Below are 17,300 nucleotides of genomic sequence, written 5' to 3' on the forward strand. Positions count from 1 at the left end.
TTCCAAGATGGACAATAAAGTTTAAAAAATTTATTTTTAAATGCAACTTTTGATTTCTAAGGGAAGCTATCATATATAAAAGAGGGAAAAGGAAGAAAGTAGGGACAGGAAATGTGACAGAACTGTGAGCAGACAGGGCCTGGTGCCCATTTATTCATCTTTGAATGGAAATTTATAATTTGAACATGGATGATTAACTTTTGAGCCAACAAGACACAGGCAAGAAAAGGCTATGGCAGCACTAATGCATTTGGTATAAGTGAACTTCCTCCCAGTGCCATCTCCTGTAGAGTTTGGATGCATTCCAGGAGGTCAGTCTCTTTTGGGTAGCTCCTGTATTTCAACATACTATAGGAAGTCCTGAACCACCTAATGTTATTTTATAAATAGCAGCCTCAATAGCTCCAGGCTTTGGCCTATATCTCTGAGCCAGAAAAGGTCAGGATAACTAATAAATGGGGTAGTAGCAGACCAGATAAGAGCCTCTGGCAGCAGAAAGGAGCCTTCTCTGCAACGTTGCACAGAATTTTGAGCACCAATATATGAACCACCCCTGAAATGGGTAAGAATTGCAAAAAGGGAGCAACCTGATCTAGAGAAAGCAACACACTGCAGAGGCCAGAATATTTTACACTGTGATTGTTGAGGATCGAAAGGGACTCAGAAAGAAGGTGACGCTGGATGAAGGACTCCATGAGGATAAACATGGCCATTATAATTCACTCATCTCCAAAATCTGCTCATACTCTTGCATTTGCTACCCCTCCTCTACCAGCAAGTTACCAAAGCACTGATGTCCTGGACAGGCCAACTGATCTGGTCTTGTATCCATAGATCCCAAATGTATAATTTTCATAAAATCCAAGATTTAAAAATTTTTTTTAAAAAAACATTTTAGGAAAAGATGCTCGATAACTTCTTGAATCAAGAAAATGAACTATTCTGAGAAAGTACCATAAAGAAACCTCCAATGCATTGAAAGATCCAGAATGAACTTTGGGGTGTAACTGTTTGAACTGAAGGGGTTTGAACACATTTATTCTAAATGTAAACTCTTAAGCCAAAGGACTTCCTCATAATTGGTCTTTTTATCAATGCGCCTAGCAAACACTGGTTTTGCTCTCTCTCTCTCTCTCTCTCTCTCTCTCTCTCTCTCTCTCTCTCTCTCTCTCTTTCTCTCTCTCTCTCTCTCTCTCTCTCTCTCTCTCTCTCTCTCTCTCTCTCTCTCTCTCTCTCTCTTCTATTTCCCTCTTATCTCTAACTATTGTAGTTTCCTTTTAGAAAGTCCAATAGCATATGCACCTTTAGCTAGAAGATTGTTAGAGGTATAAGCTGGTTACCTTAAATGATTCATTGGGGAGAGTAGTCTCCCAAATGATCACAGTGGGGATTGTTAAGTGTGAAGTACTAAAAGAAAGTCTGATTCACATTTCATATGAGGAAGCCCTAGTCAAGTCCAACAGTAATATCCTCAGACTGGACAAAGCTCCTGAGGCCATAAGTGGAAGAATATTGACCTGGAGATAGGTAATGTCATGAAAGTACCAGGCACACTCCACAGCAACAGGAATCTCCAGCCAGTCTGGGTTAAGGTATAGAAGCTGAAACATGTACTATTGTGATGATGGGATTAATCCTACGCTGCCCATTTTTAGATCTAATCATCAAAAGTGTAAACACCCCATTTACACTTTAGTGGGAGAGGTCTGTAACCGTGTGCAAGAGTGGGTGATGAATCAGAATCGACTGATTGCCTCCCTGGACAGTCCTAAGCAAATTATTTGTTGTGATCGGTACACATAAAGTAGAGGAAGGCACAGGAAGTGACACAAAAGAAGTGCTTTTAAAAAGGAGTGACAACTTCCTATGAGTCAGTTCTTGTTCATTCTTTGGATTTGGAGACTCTACTTGCTGTACCTGAGACCTGAGACCTTGGTGAGACTGTTTGTAAATCTCTCCTTTTGAACTACCACATGGTGAGTGAGAAAGACTGACTCTTCCTGGATTTTTCCTGAAGGGACTCTTCTCTTGAGAGAGGCTTCATGACTGAAGCCTTTGCTTTATTCATCCTTCATCCCTCAGCCATTTAGCTCAAGGCTGAGGCTTCTCTGGCTGAAGACTAATTAGCCCTGCCTGAGTTGAGCCAAGGGCTGGAGCAAATTACTTAGTGTGTTGGGTTAGTTATCTTACCCTAATCTCTCTTCTGATTTTCTCTACTTTCACTCTCTCCCATATTTTATAAATAAATTGCTAAAAATCATTCTGGAATTGATATTTATTCATTTCCTGGCAACCAAACCTTTTAAATATTCAGTCCAACCAAACCCTAATTTTTCCCCTTTACACTATAGGATGGCAAAGTCCAAGACAAGGATATTATTTCTTTAGGAATTTCATCAGCATGCAAAAATTGTGACAAGGTACAATGAACAGCTCCCAGAACAGCTGTATGGGGGGACTAGATGCATGTAGCAAGAGATGAAATAATGCCTGTGAAAGAAACTTCCTCCTCACAGCCTGACTTCGAGACTTTTGAAGTGTCTTGGATTTATGAACCTGGAAAAGTCACTTAAACCCTCCATACTTCAAGTAAATATCCAGGAATATAAATTGGAAAATGGTTACAGATCTATTTTGACATAGGTCAGAAATTATATAAATGCCTTAGTAAAGTTCTAAAAATTTATCAGAAAGAAACATAATTAAAAAAAAAAACAAAGATAACTGACTATAAATTTCTCCATTCTGTCCAACCCTGCACAGAAAGTTTGTGATAATTCTATGGAACAAGTAAAAGAAATGATAGGAGATAGCTAAAAGGAGAAATATAAATCATCCCAATCCCATATTTAGAGATGATGATAGCATAGTATCCAGCAAAGGGAAACTAAGGCTTCGACCTGCAGGATACAGGACTAGATTATCACCAGTTTAGCTTGTGCCTATGCACAAGCTAGGCATCCAGGACTAGAACCATAGAGGGGGATAAGGCTGGAAGTACTCTCCAAGATGGGGCCAAGTCTTAGCCACGAAAGTCAATATTAATTAGGAACTAACACTAGCCAGGAGGACAAGATCAGAGTTAGACCTGATCCCAAATTCCTACTCTGGAAACTGAGGTTACAGATTTGAGTAAACAGAAGAAAATGCTGATCTCAGTGAAGAAATGCCTTGGATTAAGAGAACCTCAAGAGCTAACACAAGAAGAGAGATTAATTCCACTGTAAATTGAGTAGATATTCAAAGAAAATAATGTTGTGGCCAAAAAAACTTTTAAGAGTATCTGTAATAAATGAAATGAGAAATAATTAGATATCTAGGAAGAAAAGAAATGCAATAAGAATTAATACAATATAACAGACAGTAGTAAATGTTTCCCATAAATTAAATATCCTGAAAATTAAGAATCCAAAGAGAAAATAAAGATGTTTCTATGTGGCTCAATGGTTAGAGTGCTGGGCCTGGAGTCAGGAAGATCTGAGTTCAAATTTGGCCTCAAACACTATGTGACCCTGGGCAAGTCATTTAACCCCTGTTTGCCTGAATTACTGGAAAAAAATGACAAATTACTTTAGTAACTTTGCCAAGAAAACCCCACTGACAATATAGTTTGTGGAGTCGAAAAGAGTCAGATAATAAGTAACAAAGAGAAATCAATGGTTCAAGAACAAAACAAGAAATATTCAAATGAAATAAAAAAGATTGAAATAAACAACTGACCTAGCAAATAGTTAAAGGAGAATGAACCTAAGAATGATAAGACTATCTGAAAATAAGGACCAAAATAAAAGCTTTTTAAAAATTAAAAATAAAAACCACCTTTTAGAGACAAAGGACAAAGAGAAAATTTTAAAAATTCACCAATCTCATCCTGGAAGAAACCTCAAAATGAAACCTTCCTGGAATATTAGCCAAAAGTCTAGATTCCAGATCAATGAAAACACATTTCAAGTACCTAAAAAAGAAAATAGAAGAACCAAGAAGCCATAGTCAGGATAGCACAAAACTTGCTAATCACCATTTAAGGTAGAAGAATATTTGAGAAAAAGCTGTTTGACAACAAAAAAGAGGATATATGGTAAAAATAATTAAAATTTCTCTGAAAAAAAAATAGTAGAATTCTATAGTGGGTAACTCATTTTTGTAATAAACTGAAAAGAGCCATGAAAAAGAAAAAAAAAACAAGGAAGTCATTTAACCTTTGTCTGCATGTGTCCTTATCAGTATATCTAAAAGAGATCAAAGAAAGAGGAAATGTTTCTATTTATATTGTGATACTTATAACAACTCTTTTTTTTAATATTAAAGAATTTGAGACTAATGGCACACCTATTTAATGAGAAAATACTAATGAAATTAGGCTAAATTCAAGCAATGAAATATTATTGTATTGTAGGAAATTATGAAGTACATGACTTTGAAATTAATGGAGTAGGAGGATTGACGCAATTCCCTACATCAAAGATATATACTTTTTTTTTTTTAATTTGGAGCATCTGAAATCTTTCTGTAACTGTTTCTAATCTGCAAAACCTGTGAAAAAGAAGAACCTTTCTGGTTGACTTTCCAGCTAGAATAGAAGTATATTAAAAAGGCATTAGTTATTCAAGCCCTTGTATTTGGTCAGTATTTTTTTCTTGCTGGCTTTATGCTAGTGAAAACTAGTGTAAAGGGAGAGATTTTGGGTCTTCCACATCTGAGGCCAACATATGGCTTATGAATATGGAGCATCTGTTCTTTGCTTAAGACCTTGTGAACTTATGCAGATCAGGAAATTGAGCTACTAGGAAGTATAGAAGCAGAATCCAAGCTAGCCAGTCCAGAACTGAGACTAAACAAAGATCTACTGAACCCAGTCCAGTGTTGTCCAAGATGTAGGCCCATCCATTGGATGTGTCACTTGAGGATATGAAGCTGTTTTTTCCAATGTCATACTTGTAATGGGGGCTTGGTAACTAATTAAAGTCTCTTCATATATAGAAACTGACTTTTCTTAAGTCTGCTCTCCTTAAGGATTGAGGTGGTATGGGCTCATGTATGCCCAAATATATTAGAAATAACTTTTTGTACGTCTTTATTTTTAATTAAATTCCAATTTGTAAAACATAACAAATCTTAAATAGTAGAATGGAACCTGACCATTCATCACTGGTAGCTAGCAGTAGGGTTGGAGTGGAGAAACAGAATGGTGGCTCAAGCCACAGTCTGTCTGTCTGTCTGTCTGTCTCCTCTCTCTGTATATATATATATATATATATATACAGGAAAGAGGGGTAGCCAGCATGGTTACGTGAGAGTCATCACTATACAGAGAAAAATAGCAAATACTCTAGAAGTGACGCAAAGTGAAGTGAGCACAATGAGGTGAACAATTTATGAAACATTATAAGGAAAATCATCTTTGAAAAAGACTTGTGAAAAATGATCAATGAAAAATCCAGCTGTCATTTCTAAGGGTTTGATGATGAACTTCTAACTTTTGGGAGCTAATGGATTGACAATGAAGATGAAACAAATATTTGCAGACTCAATTGCTGTGTGAATGTTTTTTTTTTTTTCTTGATTACATGCACCTTTGTTACAAAGGCTTGGTTTTTATTTTCCTTTTTTTCCAGTGTGTGGAGGTGTTGAAAAGTAAAGAGAGGTAGAGGAAGAGAGTAAAAAAAAAGAAAAAAAAACAGTGGGGAGAGTCATTGAGGAATTTTCTTGTTTGTTTGTTTTTAACAAAGATATCAAAGATAAGCCAGATAGCTTTGACTTTTTCATAAATTGGGCTTTTTATATATTTAAAGAAAAGAAATTGAGGTCTGTCAAATCTTCCTTTGCTTTTCTACTATATGTGTGGAAATGCTCATTTTATTTAGTGTTCACTAATTCTAAAACTGAAGAAAATTTAAGCGTTAATTACTAGTGTAAAAAACTTTTCATTTTATTTGGTATTTGATAAGTTCAAAACAATATTTAAAAGATTCAATTATTGGGCAGCTAGTGGATAGAGAACCAGCCCTGGAGAAAGGAAGTCCTGGGTGGAAATATGGACTTCTTTCTTCCTAGCCCTTACTGCTCTTCTGCCTTGGAATCAATACTCAGAATAGATTCTATGATATAAGGTATGGGATTTTAAAAAATTAATTTTAAAAGATGCAATTAATATTATAAAATATTTTTCTCTAAAAAAGGGAGGAAGGAAAATCTGGAAAGAAGAGGAAAGGAGGGAAAGATAGAAGGAAAAAAGGAAAGAAGGACAGATGGAAAGTTCATACTTAAAGGAGAATTCACTAGATGGATAAAATCATTGAAGTAGACTATACATGCATTCATGATCATACATGTGTTTCCTTATGTATACAGATACATGTCTGTGTATATTTAAATGAATGTATACACATATAAACTTGGGCATGCACACACACACTTAAGGCCTTTACATGGAATAGAGAGAAGACAGGTATATGCTAATTTGTGAACAAGACAGTAATGTATGTGTATGTATGAGTAGTCATGCAAAAGGGCCCAGACATAAGATTGAGCTTTGTTTTTCAATTAATTTTTCTACCATAACTTGACATTGGAAACTGTCAAAACATCTTACTTACCATAATTTTTTTTCCATCCTTGGTCAATCAATAGTGGCAACCCGGGAGTACTTTTAATTTTTTTTGTTTTAATTTTTCTATTTGTTTAGTTCTACTCATCTTCCACCCTGTACAGCAAAACAGCCCATTTCAAACACAGAATAGTAGAACCATTGAATTAAAAAAAAATCTGTAAAGTACCTAGCAGAGAACTCAGTTAGGTCAGCATACCTCATTTTCCAGATAGTGAGACAAAGGCTAAATTGGTGGGAATAACACTGACCAGGCTTTCTGGATCTCAATCTAGCAATTGTTTTGCTTTACTTAAAATTTCAGTGCTAAACCTTCCCTCTTGCCTACAGATTTTAACTGGTAGTTACAGGTCTATGATGCCTCATATCTACTATGTGCACCTGAAATTTTCCAGTTATTCAAGAGTGATCATTTTGAGATGATTTGGGTGAATTTCACACACACATACACACACACACACAACTCTAATACTGCAACCTTTTGGAAATACAACTTTCAAAAACAGAAATGCACACACACACACACACACACACACACACACACGCACACACATACATTATTTTGTATCTTTTCTCCAGGGAAAGATTTCTTCAAATGATTAATTAACTAGGAAGGTATTCAGGACTGTTCAATAATACATTTTAGTTTGTAAAAAAGTTACATATCCTACTGCTAGCAGACAACTTCCTGAGCATTTTTTCCCCAGTTTTGCAATTGATATCAGGCAAAAAATTTCCTGTCCAGAGGCTAACAAATCATTTAGTAGGCTCCCAAATCTAGAGTTGATGGCCCATCTGTTTCCTTGCCTTCTGGAGAAAATTTTTTTTTCTGTCTAAACTCATAATTAAACAGAGTAGTTCAGAATAGCAGTTGTGTCAGATTTGCAATTTGCACCTTTAGCAAAGGATTTAGTGGAACAATACTGTTTTGACACATTTCTTTCAGTTTTAAGTCTTCATTCAAATTCATGCCTCTACTCCTTTGTTTGGAACTTGAAAATCTAGAGGAGATTATGTGTATGTATATATACACATATATGTGCATGTATATGTGTGTATGTATTCCAATTGTTGACTGTTGTATTTCCAAAAGGTTGCAGTATTGTGAGAGTTGGGAGAAATCTTAATGGTCATGTTATTCAGCCTCTTCACTTTCCAGAAAAGAATACTGAGGTTCACAAAGATAAAATGAACTGCCAAGATCACTCAATTAGTGACCTAACAGGATCTAGAATTTATGACATCCCTTCAATGTTCTTTTCTTTCTACCAGTCAATTAATCAATAGTTATTAATCAGTTAGGCCGATTTTCTCCATATTCTTAAAACTACTGTTTGTGGTATGTGATATCTCTCTGTCAGAGGGCAGGGAGAGGAAGGATGAGACAACTTATCAATATAAACAAACAATTCTCAAGAGGAAAATAGTGAATTTTAACAATTTTAGGCTACTTTTCCTTAATAGATATAAGACATCCCTTAAGATTTGGTTGGTATGATGGGGTAAAAGTTTAGACTGTTAACTGATGAGTAAAATAGACAAACTCACTTACCTAAATCAATTCAATATTGGTCACTTATGTTGAAATCTCCAAAAACTTAGATAAGCATCATGTGCAAAATACATACATGTGTGTGTGCTATTGCAAAACCCAAAAGGCTAGTGAAAACTGATTGTTATATTTTCTGTGTGAACGTTTATACATAAGAAATTAGGAAATCAACTACAAATCATGGTTGCATTTATTATTTTGTGGATTAGCAACAGTTAAGAAATTCAACCTGAGGGAGCAGCTGGGTAGCTCAGTGGATTGAGAGTCAAGCCTAGAGACGAGAGGTCCTGGGTTCAAATCCAGCCTCAGACACTTCCTAGCTGTGCGACCCTGGGCAAGTCACTTGACCCCCATTGCCCACCCTTACCACTCTTCCACCTAGGAGACAATACACAGAAGTTAAGGGTTAAAAAAAAAAAAAGAAATTCAACCTGAGCAACAACTCAAGGTGTCCCATCTTTGCTAAATATCCTTTATGTGCTATCACTAAGGATATCTTCATTAAATGTTGAATAACTTACAAGTGTCTCACTTTGTTCTAGAATTAAATCTAAACTAACATGGGGCTAGTATACACACAGTACGCATACTATGTGTGTACATATATACATGTACATGTATCATTTATATAATGTACTCCTTTGTGTGATTCCTTCCTTTGCCATCCAGAACTATAACAGGAGGGAACAGCATTCTTGTTCATTCCTGACTGTCTCAAAGCTCAGAGCCTTCTCTTAGAGGCGTACCTATAGCCAAAGATGATAGCAAGGTCTGAGGGACTATAATGGAAAAGGGAAAATTTTCAAATGGCACCTGCTCTTGTGGGGACCTAGGTGATGGTTAGGATATGAAAGGCAGGCAGGGGGGAGATTGGCAGCTTGTACATCAGTGGGAGGGAGAAATCTGGCTGTTTGGTAGTATAATGGGTGAAGGATAGACATAATTAGTTTGGAGATAAGCCTCACAATTGGCTATTTTCCTGTTTTCCCTCTTTTATTTTTTTATACATCTCCTGAAATCATATCATACCATCTCCCAAAGACCCCCCAATTTTGAAGGCCATCCATCTAAAATACTGAAAAGAATAAGTTACTCAATCATGGTTAAATGGCTATTTTAAAATGTGTGCCTTTTTTGTGCCCCGTGTACTTAAGCACAATTCCTAGAATCGAATAAGTAATTAATAAATGCCTGTTTAGTGACAGATTTCCAGAGGCAGAACTTAAACCCAAGATATTCAGACTTTAAGGTCTACCTTCTAATGGCATTCTCCCTCTCACTAAATGTAATCCATAGGAAAAAATGATCAGTATCACCGTCTGCTTTTTTTAGAGTGTCTTCTAAAATTCTATAATTTTGAATTCTATAATTCTCAAAAATGTAGGAAAATGTCTGAAAATACTATTGGGGCTGTTATAATACATTTCATGAATTATTTCAACCTCAAACAAAAATGGAGGTATTAATGCATACCCTACATCCCCATAGAGTTGTGAATATCCAGTGGGATATTACATATAAAGAGGTCTTTGGTAAGTGTAAAGTACTATTATTATTAATAATTACCAGTGAATTCTCTTGTTGCAATAGCCTTTCCCTAAGTGATCTCCAGTTGTTGCCTCCTTTAATTTTTTCCCTAAAATATTATGAAACAAGGGGCTATCGCCAACATATAGTATAGGTGTGTCATAGTGTGGCTTAAAGAGAGTCAGAATAGACATATTTAACCTGTTCCTCTTTCCTTCTCCAAGGGAGATGTTAATTCCTGCCCCAAAAGGAAATAGTGGTTTGGGGCCAGAAGCTTGGTCACTTTGCTTTCCTCAGAGGAAAGGCGAACGAGGCTAGAATTATACCTCCATGCCCCTTTAAATATGATTAGTTACTCTAGGGGATTGTGATTTTCAAGTTCAAGCTAAACTTCTGGTCTCTGCTTATTAATGAGGAAAGGAGAACTCAAAGCTTTATATCTTATGCTTAACCTTTCCCACCAAATACCAGTTCAACAATGAACACAATAATAGGCAAAGAAATACATTTATCCAGATAGATAGCAAAACAGAAATCAGAGAGTTTATACATAGGAAAAGAGTTTTCTCATTGGGAATGAGATACTAAGAAAAAGCTTCTGGGGTCTTATGCAAGAGGAAGTTGCCTGTCTCTAGTACAGTCTCTAGTATAAGAAGCTAGGAATAGGGATGTGATAGAGATTGTCTGTTCCTCTTGTCATCTTCTTGCCAGAGTCATATTCCTTCAGCAGTTTTCAGCCAGAGGAACCCAAAGTTACTTAAAAGGGACTTTGAAAAAGTACTAAAGAGATAGAATGGACTCAAAGGTAGTTGAACGAGCTTACCTTTCTCCTTTTCTCTAGAATTCAGCTCTGCAAAGAGAAGTCTCCCATACAAATGGGTTTTGGTACTTGATTTACAATTATACTGGTCAATATATATAATTATATATGTTGAAAATCTCCAAAAGCTCAAATGAGCAGCATGTGCAAAATACATATATGCATGCATTCTATAGTCAGACTCAAAAGATTATTAGGAACTGATGGTTATATTTTCAGTGTGAACATTTATTTATGCATATGAAACTGGGGTTGGATTTATATTTTGTTCATTATTTACAGTGAAGAAAATATTGATAAAAAGTAAGCAGATTAAACTTAAAAGCCTCTTTCTTGTGATACTTTTTCTGGACCTTCAACTTTTAAACATTTACCAAAACATCCTCCTAATACAATATAGAAAATTTTAAATGATTATATGAATGAATGAATGAATGAATGAATACCATTCTGGAAATGAACTGGATTGGGAGTGAAGAATCTGAATTCTAACTTGGTTCTGGGAGTAATTTTCTCTGTGATCTCAAAAATCAGATCAATTTTTTGTGAATCAACTTATTCATTTGGAAGATAGAGAGTAAATGAACCCTAATATCCCTTTCAGACTGAAAATGTTGATTCTCCTTTTTTGATGCTCCATCTATTGGGGAAAATCAATGTCTTTTCCACTATATGTAATATTTATTTATTTGTAAGTTGTATAAATGACAACTCTACTAAAATTATGTATACTAAAATTACATGGAAACTATTTTTTTTAAATATTAAATACTATTTAATCTTTGAGAAATTAAATCTCCTTCCCTCCCCTCCCTTCTTTTCTCCTATCCTCTCATTTTATATTGGAAGCCATTCTGGATTCTTTTTATTCTCTATTAAATTTTATATGTTGATAACAAATTTCCACATAAGTTTTCCAAGTCATATCATCCATATTGTCCCCTTCCATTCTTCCCTCCTCCTTCCCAGAACTGACAAATAATTCAATCCAGGATTCTTAAAGATGCCCAGAATCTTAAGCTCTGGATCAGCTTAAGGGTCGCTTTTTTATTTTAAAGGTTTAGGCCCTTAAAATCATAGCCGTTTCATTCTGGATAGCAATTTGAAACCATGCCCAAAGGGCCATAAAACTGTGCTTACTCTTTGATCTAGCAATACCACTATTAGTTCCTTATCCCAAAGAGATCAAAGAAAGATGAAAAGGACCTACTTGTACAGAAATACTTACAGTAGCTCTTTTTGTGGAATCTCATTTGGAATGTGAAGGGATGGATGTTCATTATTGTGATGGAATATTACTGTGTCATAAGAAATAATAAAAAATGATTACAAAAAACCTGGGAAATGTATATGAAGTGATGCAAAGTGAAATTAGCAGAACCAGGAGAACATTGTATACAGTAACAGCAATAGTGTATGATGCTGATCAATGTGAATGACAACTATTAACAGTAAAGTAAGGATCCAAGACAACTACAAGTGATTCATACAAAAAAAAAAAAAAAGCTATTTACCACTGTAGAAGGAACTGGCAGAGTCTAAAATGCAGACTGAAGCAGACCATTCTTCACTTGATTTCCTTTGTGCATTTTTTCATGTATGAGCAATATGTGTCTTCTTTCACATGATGAGCATCAAAATATGTATTGTATTATAGTTCATGTATGACCTATATCAAACAACCTGTCGTCTCTGGGAGTGGAGAGGAGGAGGGAGAGAACCTGGATAGGAAAATATCAGAAAACAATTATTAAAAATTGAATCAACCTTGAATTGAGATATATATGTATTATGTATGTTTATATGAAAAAAAAATATATATATATATAATGCTTTTAAAGAATCATAGCTATTTGACTGGTCAGCTTAATTTCAGTGGGTCTTAGTTAAGAGACAGGATAGCAGGGGAGAGTAACGAATGTTGGAAGGGATGTGGCAAAATTGGGACATTAATGTACTGCTGGCGGAGTTGTGAACTGATCCAACCATACTGGATGGCAATTTGGAACTATGCCCAAAGAAGGATAAAATACTGTCTATCCTTTGATCCAGTCATACCATTGCTGGGTTTGTACCCCAAAGAGATCATAGATAAACAGACTTGTATGAAAATATTTATAGCTGCGCTTTTTGTGGTGGCAAAAAACTAGAAAGCAAGGGTATGCCCTTCAATTGGGGAATGGCTGAACAAATTGTGGTATATGTTGGTGATGGAATACTATTGTGCTCAAAGGAATAATAAACTGGAGGAATTCCATGTGAACTGGAATGACCTCTAGGAATTGATGCAGAGTGAGAGGAGCAGAGCCAGAAGAACATTGTACACAGACTGATATACTATGGTAAAATCAAATGTAATGGACTTCTGTACTAGCAGCAATGCAATGACCCAGGACAATTCTGAGGGATTTATGGAAAAGAATGCTATCCACATTCAGAGGAAGAACTACAGGAGTAGAAACACAAAAGAAAAACAACTGCTTGAACACTTGGGTTGATGAGGACATGATTGGGGATGTAGACCCGAAAAGACCACACCAATGTAACTATCAATAATATGTAAATAAGTCTTGACTGACCACACATGTTAAAAACCAGTGGAAATGCGAGTTAGCTATGGGGGGTTAAGGGAGGTGGGGTTGAGAGGGTGAAGGGCAAAGTAAAAACATGAATTATGTAACCATGGAAAATTTTTCTAAAAATTAAAAATTAAAAAAAAAGAGACAGGATAATCCTATAGAACAAACCAGAAAGAACCCTCCACCAGAAATCAGGCAACTTGGACGTAAGCAAACTTAGAGCTGTATCTGATTCTATCAATAATCCTCAAATTCAGATGTAATACTAGTCGTTTCATAATCTGATTTCATGCAATGTTTCAAAAGTCTTTTATTCTTCCCAGTTGATTAAGGTCATATTCACATATAGTATACCCTTGATTCATTGATTCACTAGAAAAGTCTAGCTCTGCTAAAGCCTTCTTTGCACAATTCATTGATTGATTGAGTTACTCAAAGAGCCATTTTTACCTGATTAATATATCAAAACACATTGAGCCTTGTTAGTTACAGTAATTAGAGTTAAGGAACACAGGATATTTCTCTTACATACATATATGAGTTCCTTTCCATGTTAAAAAAAATGATATATCTTTTTTATATAGTTATATGAGAGGGAGACCCTGATGGGATAGTGGTAGTTTCCACTTAGGGATCCCCCTGAATACCCAGCGGTGATCTCCAGATATTCTAACATCTGGTTAATAAGAATAAAGCAGAATCACTTTCTCTCACTGGCCAGTTGTGCAAACACCTTTGAGACAATTGATGTATAAAATCATTATCTCTTTTATGATAAGACAGGATACAAACTGAGGATCAGAACAAGTGGTCCATCACTCTAAGGGATCTAGCTATTTACCCAACAACCCTCTACATCCTTCACAAGAGGGAGCCTTCAGGTCTTTCAGCTAACTTATTATCTCCCTACTTCTATGTAGGGATTCCCCAAAAGCTGACTAAGCTACCTATCTATGACCCTCAGTAGTTAGTTTGATATAGTTCAAAAGCTGTCCTAAAACCCACTCCAGGGGGCCTCCTCAAAGCCAAACTGACAGGATTTTTTAGATAAAACCCTTCTAGAAAGCACAGCAAGTATGGTCGGATCCTTTTCTAGTCAAACAGAGCACTTCCAAAAATGATTTAGGGGTTTCTCCTTCTCCACAGTCAGGTTGACAAGCCACCTTTCCTCCACCCTTCCAGACAGGAAGAGTCCAAAGCCTCCTCCAGGAAGTCCCTGACTCTACTAGTTGCCACTTCCAAACTGTTCCTCCTCTGCCTTCTCTCTGCTAAAATCCTTTCCCTTGAGTTCCTAGTATATGCCTTGAAGGCAGCCTTCCACTTCTCTTAAATCTTATCCTATCTCTCTCCTTTTCCTATTACAATGTTTGGAGTCTCTTGACCTTTTTTATTGTATTGATTCTTATTTCTTGTTATATTTATATCATTTTCCAATACACCACTCTCTACCATTTGAAGAGTCCTTACTAGCCTTCTTATTCAAGGTTCTTCACGACAGTGGTTAGCCTTCTGTTGTCTTTCAAAATTTTTCTTTTTTCTTCCACTTATTTCCCTTACCATGAGCCTATAAAAATCTTTCTAAGGTTTTCTGTGTTCTTCATATTTGCCATTTTTTGTGGCTCAATGTTTTTCCATTATATGCCATAATCTGTTTATCCTCTTCCAATTAATAGATACCCAATTTATAACAGTATTTAAGCTAATATTGTAGATACAATCTAAACACTGTTTCTTAGCATTCACTGTCTTCTTTACCATCACTCTACAATATAGATGAGGAAGAGAACTGGCGGACCTTTTATATTTTTCTTTCTTTCATGGATTTCCATGGCCAAAAGTTCATTACACAGTGGAGAAGAAACCATGGCATAATTGTCCCTAGAAATAAAATAATAAAGATACTCAGACCTGGGGAATTCTAGCCATTCATTCACAAGTATTTATTGGGTAGGTATAATGTGCTACTTACTGTGGTTTGGGAGATAAAGTAGCTTACTTTATAGTAGATAACTAGTACATATGTTAGTAAATACAGCAAAAACATAAAGATAATAAATGCAGATAAAGTCACAATAATTAGTTAGATAGTAGGTCATTTGGGTGGAAGAGTACAAGAAGTATGAGAAATAAGGTATAGCTTCATGTAGAAAATAGTGCTAGAAGAATAACTTTTTTTAAAAACTATAAAAAAATTTCAAATACATGTAGAAAAAAATTTTGACAATTGTTTTCTGACATTTATGTAATTCAGATTCTCTGTCTCTCCTCCCCAATGTGATAGTCTGGTAAAAGTTATACCAATAACTTCATGCAATACATTTTCCCAAATTGTTTATCCTGTGACAGAAAAAATATTTCACACCTATAATAAAAAATTATGAAGGAAATAAAGTGAAAGATGGCATGGTTTGATTGATAATTGGACTGTTACAATTCCTTTTTTGGTTGTGGATAACATTTTTTTATCATGAGTCCCTTGGTGTTGTCTTAGAACCTTCTTTTGCTAATAATAATTTAGTTCTTCAGGTTTGATCATCATAGAATATTTGTATTACTGAATACACTATTCTTCTGGTTCTGATCACTTTACTATGCATCAGTTCATATAAGATTTTCTAGCTTTTCCTGTGCTCATCCCCTATGTTCTTTCTTATGGCACAATAGTATTTCATTATAACCATATCACAACTTGTTCAGCCATTTTCCAATTGATAGAAACTCCTCATTTTCTAGTTCTTTGCCACTGCAAAAAAGAGGTGCTCTAAATATTTTTGTACAAGTATGTCTTTTCTTCCAATCTCTGATCCCTTTAGAATATAGACTCAATAGTCATATTACTGGGTCAAAAGGCATGCATAATTTTATAGCCCTTTGGGCCTGGTTATTGATTGCTCTTCAAAATGGTTGGATCAGTTTACAGTTCCGCCAACTGTGTATTAGTGTCCAAATTCTCCCCAACACTTATCATTTTCCTTTTTGACCATATTTACCAATAAGATAGGTGTGAGATGGTACCTGAGAGTTGCTTTAATTTGCCATTTCTCTAATCAATAGTAATTTGGAGTATTTTTTCATATGATGAAGATAATTTTGATATCTTCATATGAAAACTTGCCTGTTCATATGCCTTGACCATTTTTCAGTTGGGGAATTAATATATATCCTTATAAATTGAATTTTATCTTAAAGGAAGACAAGATCTCTGTGAGTTGGAGGTAGGGAGGAAACACATTCCACAAATAAGAGTCAGTCAGTGCAAAGTGAAGTCTAATAAGTGCTTATTAAATCATGTACCTCCTTGTCATATTTCTTATTCTGTTTCCTTGCTTTGTTCTTTAGCTTGTAATGCACTGTTCCTCTCCTTATCCTAATGGTCAAAGACCAGATTTGATGCTAGGTTTGATTATGCCCATCGTCATTCCTTGCAAAATGGGTGATCAATAAACAATTATCCATTGGTTAATTGATCAAAGAGAAATACTTTGCCTTTTAAGGAAAGGTAGATGAGATCTTGATATTTATTATATAATTGAAGGCTGACCTACCTTCATTTCATTGCCATCCAAATTTGTATATGGGACTAGCCAAGTAGATTGTGACTGGAATCCATTAGATGAATAAAGAACACTATTTTGAGGAGGGGAGCCAAGTCAATTTCCTTCACACAACTGAATTTACTTTGGAAAAGGGAGTATGATTCTGATGGCAATTTTTTTTGGAGGTGTCTAGGAGAAGTACCCTCAGAGACCTGTAAGGACTAACAGGATTTTTGTTGGTATTTCTCCTAGAACACCTTAAAAATCCATGATGGAATCAGCTAGGCATAAGAATAAGCACTAGATTTTTGCACTAGGCTTTAGTAGTAGAAACTTAAGAATGTAGCCAACTAGCTTAAAATATGTTAGCACACAGAAGACTTTATAAGCAGAAAAATATAGATGGTAAAAAAGCTAAAGCTTTCAAAAGATGTAAACAATTTTCCATTGAAGATTGTATCTCTTCAAATAAAGGACATAAATGTGCCTACTAGGCTCATGTTTTATTTGATAAAATGTGCTTGTTAAGAAATTATTTTGCTTATTTATCTCTCCCATGGTTTGTTTAGAATTCTGAAGTGTTTTTTTAATATATGAAATTTCATTTCTGACGGTTGTAAAGTTTATTTTATATGTAACCTTTTGCCAAAGTTTAATAAGCTTTCAACAACTGCACCAT

General features: G+C 35.3%; 1 pseudogene; it reads right to left on the reverse strand.

Annotated features, from left to right (window-relative positions):
- Window positions 1-230: 230 nt before the first annotated feature.
- On the reverse strand, window positions 231-1,610 carry LOC123253395 (annotated as a pseudogene).
- Between the last annotated feature and the right edge of the window lie 15,690 nt (window positions 1,611-17,300).

The sequence above is a fragment of the Gracilinanus agilis genome, chromosome 1 (assembly GCF_016433145.1).
Source record: "Gracilinanus agilis isolate LMUSP501 chromosome 1, AgileGrace, whole genome shotgun sequence".
Classification (NCBI taxonomy): domain Eukaryota; kingdom Metazoa; phylum Chordata; class Mammalia; order Didelphimorphia; family Didelphidae; genus Gracilinanus; species Gracilinanus agilis.